This window comes from Ranitomeya imitator, chromosome 2, assembly GCF_032444005.1.
Source record: "Ranitomeya imitator isolate aRanImi1 chromosome 2, aRanImi1.pri, whole genome shotgun sequence".
NCBI classification, from domain to species: Eukaryota; Metazoa; Chordata; class Amphibia; order Anura; family Dendrobatidae; genus Ranitomeya; species Ranitomeya imitator.
This window is the reverse complement of record NC_091283.1, coordinates 553,895,312-553,909,030: the sequence shown is the minus strand read 5'-3', so window position 1 is coordinate 553,909,030 and position 13,719 is coordinate 553,895,312. Positions and strand designations below refer to the sequence as shown.

Genomic DNA, 13,719 nt, shown 5'->3' with positions numbered 1-13,719 from the left:
TAATCTGCTAGTTCTTATCACAAACCTATCTATGGTGGTTCCAGGAGGTAAAGGTTTTTTCTTCCTTTTGGGTGATGGTGATATGTGGCTGTCAGTGTCTGATGATGATGCTGCTGCTAATGAAGCACTATCCTGGATGGATAACTCTGAAACTGTAGAACAGGATGATGGTGATCTTGGAGGTGGATAGTTTCCAGAATCCATGAATTCCCCTAAACAAAAAAAGTCAATGCTGTTATTTTATTGTTTATACAATTTCTGCTTATTGTACACAACACATCACTGCCCCTGCCCCAAAAGGAATATTTGTTTTTCTTCATAACTGTACCAAATGACAGTAACATGCAGTAATAATAAGAAATATAATTTTTCTCACACGACAGTTCAGTCTTTAGAAATAGGATTCAATAAAAATGTTTACCAACCTGAAGATCCTGCCTGTTCAGAAGTGTTTCTTTGGTCATCTTTATCACCGCACTTCTCATGATGTTGCCTCATTCGCGCCACCAGGCCTTGCATCTCTTTGTTGCATCGTTTGCATTTTGCACGCATGCCTGCCTTACCGATAGGCGAAGGAGCTTCATTAAAATATTCCCAAACTGGGTCTCTTTTACGGCCTGCTGCCATTATAAGGAAAGAATGTAATAAACCTCAGATCGTACACACAAACAGATCCAGACTTGTCTGTCTGTGGCTATGCTGCAGTATTGTGCTCAAAGTTTCACTTTCATTTTCTTGTCTGCTTGCCCTTCATCCTCCTCACACTTATTCACATTTTTCTTGTGTTGTGCAGATCTATTCCACTCCAAACAATCAAACATATTGTCTAACTTCTTGGACTTGACACTGAAGGGGTTGATTCTGTATTCATAGGTTTGTAGAACAATAGGATTAAGGTCTTTTTCTCAACTCTGTTCATGTTGTAACATTTTTGCCGTGAAGAAGAGGCTGGGACCTCTGCGGAGTCAAATTCAGTTTTGAGAACTGCGTAAGTAAAGCGAGCGTCTGTGATAATATAGGAGAGAAACTGCCCACTAATCCTACAGAAACCTCTGGAACAGCATGGCATTGTGAATGTTACACATATACAGCCTTTATTCTACTGAGTTAAACAACTCAGCTTTGTCTCATGATGGAAGAACCTTTGGATGGTAAAATATTTTCCTCAAAAAGCAGTTTATTGAAAAAAATCCGATTTAAATAAAAAAAATCCGATTTTTTTTATTAAAAAAAAAAAAAAACATTGATTTTTATCCACCCTGCCTGCTATAGTTGGCCACCAACTCCTTGGTTTTCTTAACATTTAGTTGTAGATAGTTACGATTGCACCAATCCACGAAATTTGACACCACCCTTCTGTATTCCTCATCCCCCTGATCTCCCCTAATGCATCCCACCACCACGGAGTCATCCAAAAATTTTTGAAGGTGGCAAAGTTCAGATTTATACTGAAAGTCTGAAGTATACAGTGTGAATAGAAAGGGTGCAAGCACCGTTCCCTTGGGGGCACCTACACTGCTCAGTAATCTGCTTGACACCACTGCTCCCATCTGTATAAACTGTGGCCGATCTGATAGGTAGTCAGTTATCCAATTTCTCATCCCCTCCTCCACCTTCATATCAGTCATCTTTTTGTGTAGTAAAAGTGGCTGCAGGGAGTTAAATGCACTCGAGAAATCGAAGAACATCGCTCGCACCGTGGTTCCGTCAGTCTCCAGATATGAATGTACCCCATGTAACAGAGATCACATATTACCACCACATAGTGACCAAATAATAGCACATACAAGGAACAAATACCGCCACACCATGGCCGGACAACATATTACCACCACATTGTGACTGAATAGTACAATACTGATCATTAATAAAAAAAAAAATAATACTATCACCATAAGTGTCATTATACACAGGAGATCTGTACTTAGTATGCAGTGTCTGTACAGCTAATACAGTGGTCACCGATGCCACTACAGACAAGAGCTCTATATATAGTGTCAGTGCACAGGTAATACAGTGATCACTAGTGACATTATACACAGGAGCTCTGTATATAGTGTACAGAAAATATAGTGATCACCAGTGACATTGTGACATTATACACAGGAGCTCTGTATACAGCAGAGGTGTCAAACTGCATTCCTCGAGGGCTTCAAACCATGCTTGCTTTCAAGATTTCCTTAGCATTGCACAAGGTGCTTGAATCATTCTGTGCAGGTGATTAAATTATCACCTGTGCAACACAAGGAAATCCTGAAAACATGACCTGTTTGCAGCCCTCGAGGAATGTAGTTTGACACCTCTGGTATACAGTATACAGTGTATAGAGTCAGTGTACAGGTAACATACTGACTCACCAGTGACGTCTCTAGCCTTCATCTTTGCGTTTCTTTTTAATCCAGCACAGACCGCCATCACTTCTTTCAGCCAGGACTCGTCTCTGCATAAAATAACAGTTATCTAGAGCACCGCTTCCAGAGCACATTCCCCACTTTTTCCCTTTTTTCTACACTACACATCTGAATAAAGACGTTCACCCACCATTAATATATAATGGGTTATTATGCATCCCACCATTCAAAATATAAATTATAATCCGCCACTGTGCCCCCACTATCTGTACATAGACACTTTCCCCATTTAATATATAAATTAATTAGCACCGGTACTCTTTCCAATTTATTTCCACTTTATCCTCAACAACCTCACTATGTACCTCCAGCTCTAACCCTTACCCTGATTCATTATAGTTACATGCCCCTTCTGCCTCAATTCATTGTCATGTCTTCTCTCTCTACCACCCTCTATTCATTATCAACTGATCTTCCCCACCCTCAAAATTCATTATTTGCTCCCCCCACCCTCAATACACCATTTGGTCTCCCAACCCCCACCTTCAATTCAATTGCTGTCCACCGTCCCTCACACTCACTTGATGTGCAGACCCCATCACCCCCACTTCATCATTTATATTCCAGCTTACTTCATTATTTAGTCCCCTATCCCCCTTCACTACATCTGCAGTCCCGCTTACGTCACCATTTGCAGCCCCTTATCATTTCATCATGTGCAGTACTCCCTCAAACACAATTCATCATCTGCAGTCTCCATCACTCCCACATCATTTGCAGTCCCCATCATTTGCAATCCCCATCACCGCACCTCATCATTTCCAGTCCCCATCACCCCTGCATCTTTTGCAGTCCTCATCACCTCCACTTCATCATTTGCAATCCCCATCACCCCTGCATCATCATTTGCAGTCCCCATCACCCCCGCATCATCATTTGCAGTCCCCATCACCCCCACATCATCATTTGCAGTCCATCATCCCCACATCATCATTTCCAGTCCCCATCACCCCTGCATCATTTGCAGTCCTCATCACCCCCGCATCATCATTTGCAATCCCCATCACCCCCACATCATCATTTGCAGTCCCCATCACCCCACATCATCAGTTGCAGTCCCCATCACCCCCGCATCATCATTTGCAGTCCCCATCACCCCCACATCATCATTTGCAGTCCCCATCACCCCACATCATCAGTTGCAGTCCCCATCACCCCCGCATCATCATTTGCAGTCCCCATCACCCCCACATCATCATTTGCAGTCCCCATCACCCCCACATCATCATTTGCAGTCCCCATCACCCCCACATCATCATTTGCAGTCCCCATCACCCCACATCATCATTTGCAGTCCCCATCACCCCCACATCATCATTTGCAGTCCCCATCACCCCCACATCATCATTTGCAGTCCCCATCACCCCCACATCATCATTTGCAGTCCCCATCACCCCCACATCATCATTTGCAGTCCCCATCACCCCACATCATCATTTGCAGTCCCCATCACCCCCACATCATCATTTGCAGTCCCCATCACCCCCACATCATCATTTGCAGTCCCCATCACCCCCACATCATCATTTGCAGTCCCCATCACCCCACATCATCATTTGCAGTCCCCATCACCCCCGCATCATCATTTGCAGTCCCCATCACCCCACATCATCATTTGCAGTCCCCATCACCCCCGCATCATCATTTGCAGTCCCCATCACCCCCGCATCATCATTTGCAGTCCCCATCACCCCCACATCATCATTTGCAGTCCATCATCCCCACATCATCATTTCCAGTCCCCATCACCCCTGCATCATTTGCAGTCCTCATCACCCCCGCATCATCATTTGCAATCCCCATCACCCCGACATCATCATTTGCAGTCCCCATCACCCCACATCATCAGTTGCAGTCCCCATCACCCCCGCATCATCATTTGCAGTCCCCATCACCCCCACATCATCATTTGCAGTCCCCATCACCCCACATCATCAGTTGCAGTCCCCATCACCCCCGCATCATCATTTGCAGTCCCCATCACCCCCACATCATCATTTGCAGTCCCCATCACCCCCACATCATCATTTGCAGTCCCCATCACCCCCACATCATCATTTGCAGTCCCCATCACCCCACATCATCATTTGCAGTCCCCATCACCCCCACATCATCATTTGCAGTCCCCATCACCCCCACATCATCATTTGCAGTCCCCATCACCCCCACATCATCATTTGCAGTCCCCATCACCCCACATCATCATTTGCAGTCCCCATCACCCCCCACATCATCATTTGCAGTCCCCATCACCCCCACATCATCATTTGCAGTCCCCATCACCCCCACATCATCATTTGCAGTCCCCATCACCCCCACATCATCATTTGCAGTCCCCATCACCCCACATCATCATTTGCAGTCCCCATCACCCCACATCATCATTTGCAGTCCCCATCACCCCCGCATCATCATTTGCAGTCCCCATCACCCCCGCATCATCATTTGCAGTCCCCATCACCCCCACATCATCATTTGCAGTCCCCATCACCCCCACATCATCATTTGAAGTCCATCATCCCCACATCATCATTTGAAGTCCATCATCCCCACATCATCATTTCCAGTCCCCATCACCCCCACATCATCACTTGCAGTCCACATCACCCCCACATCATCATTTGCAGTCCCCATCACCCCCACATCATCATTTGCAGTCCCCAATCACCCTTCACTTCATCTGCAGTCCCCCTTACGTCATCATTTGCAGCCCCCTATCATTTCATCATGTGCAGTACCCCCTCAAACACACCTCATCATCTGCAGTCTCACACCCCCCCCCCCCCCACCTCAGCCATTTAAAAAAACCAAAAATGTTTTTTATACTTACCTCAGTCGATCCCAGGGCGTCTAGTGTTTTCAGCAGTGAAGCAGCAGCTAGAATGTATGGGCTGCTGACAGGACCTGAAAGGAACCCATACATTCCAGCACATTCACCTCTGAGATTGCTAGAATGTATGTTCTGTAGTCAGGACCTGCAGGGATCTCATACATATTAGCTACAGCCGAGCAGGAGCTGCACAGCCGACTAGGAAAGACGGCCATGGACAGCTCCAAAAAGGCTCCCGGGCCCCAGCGCCGACGTGTACGCCGCAGTGCACAGTATTTTAGTGTACGATGGAGCCCGATCAGTAGAAGCACAACAGTGGGGCCCTGGATCTGCGGGCCCCTCTGTGTACTGCTGCTGACAGGGCCCCATACAGCAGTAAGGGCAGTAATGCCCTGATGGCGGCCCTGGGCGGATGGGTGTATTCATCAGCCGCTCCTGCGCTGTAAATAATAAAAAAAAAAAAAAAAACCTGACATGGATTTCCCTGTATTTTTGTTAACCAGCCTGGTAAAACTCACAGCGGGGGGCTATAACCCTCAGCTGTCAGCTTCAGCAAGGCTAGTTATCAAGAATAGAGTGGTCCAAACGCTGTATTTTTTAATTATTTAAATAAATAACTGACCTCGGCGAGATCCCCGCTAGCACCGTGAGTTTTTCTGCTAAAGAATAGCAGCAGTAACATGGCACAAGTATGTACACAAGAAATATAACCAGTTTTTATAATATCTTGTTGTTACAACGGTAACAGGACCAAAAATGTGGACTGGTCGCTAATCAACATAAGCATAGAAAGAGGATGTGGGAACTACAAACACGAATACGACCAAAAAGTAGTTTTGTATAAAAATAATACTTTCTTGAAACATTAAATATTAAATAGATAAGCGACAAGGTTAACATATAGTGCATCCATTGTGAAAAATGTGCAGCTGTAGAAATAAGGTGCCCCAGCCCAAGGAGCCAATGTGGCATATATCAGTATAGACAATCTAACTATTATTGCACAAATACAACTACAGAGACCCACCATTTTTAAATTTATTTACAGCGCAGGAGCCAGCTAATGAATACTCTCATCAGCCGCTCCTGTTCTCGCTGTTATTAGCGGCAGCAGATGTCGGATGATGGGAGAGGTCGTCCCATCAGCTGACACCAGTGACTGGAGGTAAATTTTATACCTCCGATCACAGCTGAGCGCTCATGCTGTCTTTTGACAGTGTGGGAAATGCGGCGGGGATAGTTTCACCGCCGATCAGAAGCAGTGTTTGCTGCGCTGTCATGCACATGACAGCACAACAAACATTCGGTGTTCGGGCAGCCAAACCCGAACACTAACAAGGGCTTCCTGATGAAGTCCATGTTCGGTGTCCATACTGTACTAATTACTTGTACTACATACCACAGCATTGCGATTTATAACAAAAATCACGGTTTCCTTTGAAGTCCGGCCACATGCTGGATTTCAAAGGAGCTCTGTGATGAAAGGCACAGAGTGCAATGGGAAAAATCAAGTAATCCCAAAAGAACAAATAATTATATTCAAAACTTCACATTTAGTGAAACTCATCTGGGTTGGGGTATTAGAGGAAGGTCCTAGCTGTGTTACACCCCGTGAGCCCACATCACAGACACACCCGCTTACAGACTTGCGATGTCCAAGTACGGTGTATGTCATTCAGTTAAAATCCAGGATATTTGGCACTTCACAAAAAACAAAAATGTATCTAAGCACTAACAAGCCGGTAATTGCAACTTACCTGCCTGTTTTTTCCTGGCACAAAGCAGTCACAGACACTCTTGCTGGGGATTCTGCCCCCTCTGCTGAAGCGACGGGCAGATCTTCCGAGGTCATTCTGATTGACAGCTGGCACTCCCATTTAGGCAACAGGGATCCGGATGTCAATCAAACTGACCTAGGAAAGTCCTGCTCTGGACCAGAAAAGAAGCCTCCACTCTATAGATGTGATGTCAGCAGAGACTTCTGAATCCCTGGCAGGAGTGGTCTTGACCGCTCTATAGCAGGGAAGAACACAACAGGCAAGTAAGGTGTTAGTGCTTAGATACATTGTTTTGTTTTTTTGGGAAAGTCGCGGATATCCTATTTAAAAGATCAGCATTTTGCAATTTAAAACAGTTTAACAACAATAACATGTTACACATTATTTCACTAGCCAGAGTTACAGTGGACTGTCTCCCTGGACTCATGAGACAAGGAATCAGGGATCATACAATTAACTGAAATACATCTTTATCAAGATCCTAATCTTGTGCAAAATATTTGTCTGTCATGTGTAGGTCAAGCATAAATACTACAATATTAGGTGTGCACCTTTTCTGTGTTTCTTGGATTTACGTTTACAGGACAGAATATAGTAAGTTTCCTTGGTGAACAGTAAAGAAAAAAATTATACCAATCCCAAAAATTAGTGAGCAGCAGGGTAGATATGGTACCAAATTGATTAAAATTTAGCTTTTAATGATAATATTTAAAAACCTTATAGACAAGAACAACAGGACAAACATAAGATACAAAAACTAACAAATGATATGTACACCTAGACTATATGTTTGTTCCTCATAGGTGTATCCAAAAATACTCAAATGCACTTCAGAGTCACCGGACTCATAGACGCTTACAATTTGAGCAATGATAAAGTATTGACCTTTGGCCTCATGCAGCTAATCATCTATACTCACAAAAAACCAGCACAGTCTAGGTGTGATGAATAGGTATCGCATAGTACATGACAGCCATAAACATAGAAGGACATATGCTAAGGTATTGGAACAGTCTCACCCAGATAGTGTACGTTGATTCCACCTGGTCTCTCACGGACGGTTCCACACAGATGCCTCAAATCGATCCCAAAGAAATGTGGGGAAATGGGTATAGCTCAGCCCCCATACAATTAAGAACCCACCATTGGAATATAAGTGCATCAGAATTTTTATCCCCGTGGCCTCCCAACGCGTTTCATTTTTTCAAATCATCAGGGGAGGAAGGTTAAATAAATAAGTTGCCAGTTTGGGGGGGGAGGGGGGGAGTGGGATAAACAGCCTCCTTGTTCAATATCATCCTGCGGTCTGCCGCCGCTCTTGTCTATGCTTTAAATAAAGACCTACTTGTTAAGGGTTAAACCACATAACCCTAGAGCGCCCGAAGGTCAGAAAGTCCACCTCTATCACTTCCGGGATTCCCCATGTGCGTCTCCTTGTGCAGCTCACCGGAAGCTCAGAGTAAAAGCTGATGTGGTTGTGTTTAGAATTAGCCTATCATGTTAAATAGTCAGTGCACACCTGCCATCATATACATTGTTTTTATTAACTGCACATTAAGTTTAGCTGTTCAAGTAGAATTTTCCTGACATTTTCTTAGTTGCATTTTACAGACAATGGATTTTGCTGTAAACAACTTACCACACAGCAAAGGGATCTCGTTGTTGATCATTTCAGTGAAAAGGGTACAAAAAAATACCATGAAACACTGAAGATGAACATCCAGGAGTGGCTTTAATTTGGCACAACAGTGACATTACCTAGGGCTGGACGTCTCCAGAGAATTGATGGACAGATAAAATTGGTTCAGGAGGCTGTCAAGAGGCCTAAAGCAACATTAAAAGAGCTACAGGAATTTCTGGCAAGTACTTTTTGTGTATTGTACATGACTGTAAGAAAAAGCTTCCATGTTGCCACCGTCTTGATGAGAAAACATCTAAGGCTGACTAGGTTTTGAGAAAACCTACATCAAGTCTGACAAAAGCATGTGGGAAAACGTGCTGTGGTCGGATGATAGCAAGGTTCAACTTTTTGGCCATAATTTCAAAATATTTATTTCATTGTGCTTCACCAAAAAAGCATCACACTTTCAAGTGAAGCACAGTCAAGGCAGTATTATGCTTTGAAGCTTTTTTTTTGTCAACTGGATCAGGGACTTTAGTCAAGATGAAGGGAACATGGAAGAGTTTCAAATATCAGTCGATTTTGCAGCAAAACCTTTAGGCTCTGCCAAAAAGCTGAAGATGAGGAAGAATTTAATCTTTCAGCACAAAAACGACCCTAAGCATACCACCAAAAATAAAAGAATATATTTGCCAGACTAAAATGTTTTGGAATGGCCCTGCCAGATCACAGACCTGTGTCTAATATATAATTTGTGGGTTGGCCTGAAGAGGGGGCGCTGTACACATGAGATGCCTTCACAATCTGATAGATTTGGATTTCACCACAAGTAAGAGTGAAAAAAAGATTGACAATTCTAGATTTGCCATGCTGAACTACCCCTACCCAAAAAGTGTATGCCATCATAAATTCAAAGAGTACTTCAGCAAAGTATTAGTTTAAGCGTGTTTATATTGATATGATGGTTTAGGTGTATATGCCCTGTAACGAAGTATAAGGCTGGGTTCATGGCAGTGGCAGTACTTTAGACGGACTGCATTACACCGCGGCATAACGCGGTGTAGCGCAGTCCGTTAACTCTGCCATTAACCCCTATTTCGGGCACATCGCAAACGCATGCCATAATGGGCATGCAGTAGCGATGTGCCGTCATTCTGTGACGGACACTTGGACGCGGGCTGTAGCGTTTCAGGGTCCGTCACCACTAGCACAGATAGAGCATCTGCTAGCTCTATCTGCGCTAGCGCGATCGCATTTCGGCAGTTGCGATAACGCAGTCCGTTTAACGCATGTGTTGAACGAGCTGCTTTAACGCAGTATGAACCCAGCCTATCTTGTGTTAAAACTACAGTTGCATACCTCACTTCAGTGGCTGACCCCCATTTACTTACTGCAACGATATTACATTATCGCTGACTAACTGATTTAGGTGTGCATTTGCACCAAAGCCGCATATAGTGTAATACACTGTCCGACTTCTAGAAAAGAAGGTCCATTTACACTGGAAGATTAAACTCAGCGAGTGTTCCTAGAAACACTCATTTCAAAATAACCTTACAGTTTAAACAGGCTGCCAATCATCCAATCAATGAGCAAAATGTTTGTTTATTGGTGGAAATTATATTTTGTGCTGAAATGGCAGCCAATGTGCACTGAATGAGTTACTATAGATCATTATGTGCGGTCTGCCTGTGTAAAAGATATTAAATGACCGCTGAATGGTAAATGGTAGTGATGAGCACAAGTGCTCGTTTGTCTAACAGCTGCGAAACATCCGGGCGCAGGGACTCTAACATCTCACTCGATCACCCGCGATACTCGGTGCATACCAGAGTACCCTAGGCAAACGCGAGTAACGAGCACTTACACTCATCACCAGAAAATATTTAACAAGTGACAAGCGCTTATTGCCGTAAAATTGGGTGGTGTTAACACACCTTTAGGCTATGTGCACACGTTGCAGAATTGCCTCTGGAATTTTTTGTGCGGATTCTGCATCTCTTGGCAGAAAATGCAAGTGCAGATTTGATGCGTTTTTTTATTCAGAATTTGTGTGGATATACTGCGTATTTACTGCGGATTTTGTGCGGATTTCTTGCATTTTTTTACCCCTGCAGATTTCTATAATGGAATGGGTACAAAAACGCTGCAGATCTGCCCTAAGAAGTGACATGCTACTTTTATTCCGCAGCGTTTCCGCGCTGAATTTTCCGCACCATTAGCACAGCATTTTTTTTTTTGCATTGATTTACATTGTACTGTAACTCACTTGCGGATCTGTATTGTTTCTGCACGGCAAAAAACTCTGAGGATCCGCAGTAAATCTGCAGCGTGTGCACATACCTGTAGCCATTTAGTTACTCTATTTAGATATGTGTCCATTATACACCAATGCCAGTGTAATTGTTAACCCCTTAACCCTCACCCATCCCTTGTAGATTGTGAGCCTTCGTGGGCAGGGTCCTCTCTCCTCCTGTACCAGTTGTGACTTGTATTGTTTAAGATTATTGTACTTGTTTTTATTATGTAAAATGTAAAGCGCCATGGAATAAATGGCGTTATAATAATAAATAATAATAATAACCCCACAAAGCTTTTTTCAGTTTGGCGTTTTCGTTTTTCGCTCCCCTCCTTCCCAGAGCCATAACTTTTTTAGTTTTTAGTCAATATGGCCATGTGAGGGCTTATTTTTTGCGGGACGAGTTATACCTTTGAACAACATCATTGGTTTTACCATGTCATGTACTAGAAAACTGGAACAAAATTCCAAGTGCGGTGAAATTGCAAAAAAAGTGCGATACCACGCACTTTTTTTGTTTGGCTTTTTGTCTAGGTTCACTAAATGCTAAAACTAACCTGCCATTATGATTCTCCAGGTCATTTCGAGTTCATAGACACAAACATATCTAGGTTCTTTTTTTATCTAAGTGATGAAAAAAAATTCAAAACTTTGCTAAAAAAAAAAAAAAACAATTGCGCAATTTTCCGATACCCGTAGCGTCTCCATTTTTCGTCTCGGGTCGGGAGAGGGCTTATTTTTTGCATGCCGAGCTGACGTTTTTAATTATACCATTTTGGTGCACATACGTTTTTTTGATCGCCGATTATTGCATTTTTAACCCCTTCACGACATGTGCCGTACTAGTACAGCGCATGTCGTGTCTTCCCCTTTGATGTGGGCTCCGGCGGTGAGCCCACATCAAAGTCGCGACATGTCAGCTGTTTTATACAGCTGACATGTGCGCGCAATAGCGGCAGATGAAATCGCGATTCACCCGCCGTTATTAACCTGTTAAATTGCTGCTGTCAAACACTGACAGCGGCATTTAACTACCGCTTCTGGCCGCACGGCCAGGAAATGAGCGCATCGCCGACCCCTGTCACATGATCGGGGGTCGGTGATGAATCAGGATGGTAACCATAGAGACCTCTATGGTTACTGACGCAGGCCTGCTGTGAACGCCACCCTGTGGTTGGCGCTCATAGCAAGCCTGCAATTCAGCTACATAGCAGCGATCTGATGATCGCTGCTATGTAGCTGAGCCGCTCGAGTGGTGCCAGCTTCTAGCCTCCCATGGAGGCTATTGAAGCATGGCAAAAGATAAAAAAAAATGTTTTTAAAAATATGAAAAAAATAAAAGTTTAAATCACCCCCCTTTCGACCCATTCAAAATAAAACAATAATAAAAAAAATAAAAAAAATCAAACCTACACATATTTGGTATCGCCGCGTTCAGAATCGCCTGCTCTATCAATTAAAAAAAAAAAAACATTAACCTGATCGCTGATCGTTTTTTTGGTCGCCGCGACATTGCATTAAAACGCAATAACAGGCGATCAAAAGAACGTATCTGCACAAAAGTCATATCATTAAAAACGCCAGATCGGCACGCAAAAAATAAGCCCTCACCTGACCCCAGATCACGAAAAATGGAGACGCTTCGGGTATCGGAAAATGGTGCTTTTTTTTTTTTTAGCAAAGTTTTGAATTTTTTTTTCACCACGTAGATAAATAACCTAGACATGTTAGGTGTCTATGAACTCAATGACCTGGAGAATCATAACAGCAGGTCAGTTTTAACAGTTAGTGAACCTAGCAAAAAAGCCTAACAAAAAACAAGTGTGGGATTGCACTTTTTTTGCAATTTCACCGCACTAGGAATTTTTTTCTCGTTTTCTAGTACAAGACATGGTAAAACCAATGGTGTCGTTCAAAAGTACAACTCGTCCTGCAAAAAATAGGCCCTCACATGGCCATATTGACGGAAAAATGAAAAAAAGTTATGGCTCTGGGAAGGAGGGGAGCGAAAAACGAAAACAATAAAGGGCCGCAGCGGAAAGGGGTTAATGCAATGTCGCAGCTTCCACAAAAATGTAATTCTGGCGTTTTGAATTGTTTTCTCGCTACACCGTTTAGCGAGCAGATTAATTATTTTTTTTTTATTGATTGGGCGATTCTGATAGCGGCGATACCAAATATGTGTAGGTTTGATTTTTTTTTTTATTATTATTATTTTGAATGGGGCAAAAGGGGTGCGATTTGAACTTTTATATATATATTTTTTTTTTCATATTTTTAAAAACATTTTTTTTTATAACTTTTGCCATGCTTCAATAGCCTCCATCGGAGGCTAGAAGCTGGCATAGCCTAATCGGCTCTGCTACATAGAGGCGATGCTCAGATCGCCCCTATGTATCTGAATTACAGCACTGTTATGAGCGCAGACCACAGTGTGGTGCTCACAGCAATCTGGCATCATCAACCACAGAGGTCTGCAGGAGACCTCTGGTTGTTATGCCGACGCACCGCTGAGCACCCGATCACGTGACGGGGTCAGGGGTGCGCGCATTTAAGCGCTTGTTAAATGCCGATGTCAGAGTTTGACAGCGGCATTTAACTAGTTAATAGGTGTGGGTGGATCACGATTCCACCCGCGTCTATTGCAGGCACATGTCAGTTGTTCAAAACAGCTGACATGGCCCGGCTTTGATGCGGGCTCACTGCCGGAGCCCACATCAAAGCGGGGGTTCTGCCATCGGATGGACTATTCCGTCCGATGGCAGAAAGGGGTTAACAAA

General features: G+C 43.6%; 1 protein-coding gene across 1 annotated transcript in view; it reads right to left on the bottom strand.

Annotated features, from left to right (window-relative positions):
- SAMHD1 (SAM and HD domain containing deoxynucleoside triphosphate triphosphohydrolase 1) overlaps nucleotides 1–13,719 on the bottom strand; it is a 187,914-nt gene that overhangs the window by 57,708 nt on the left and 116,487 nt on the right. The window lies entirely within an intron of this gene.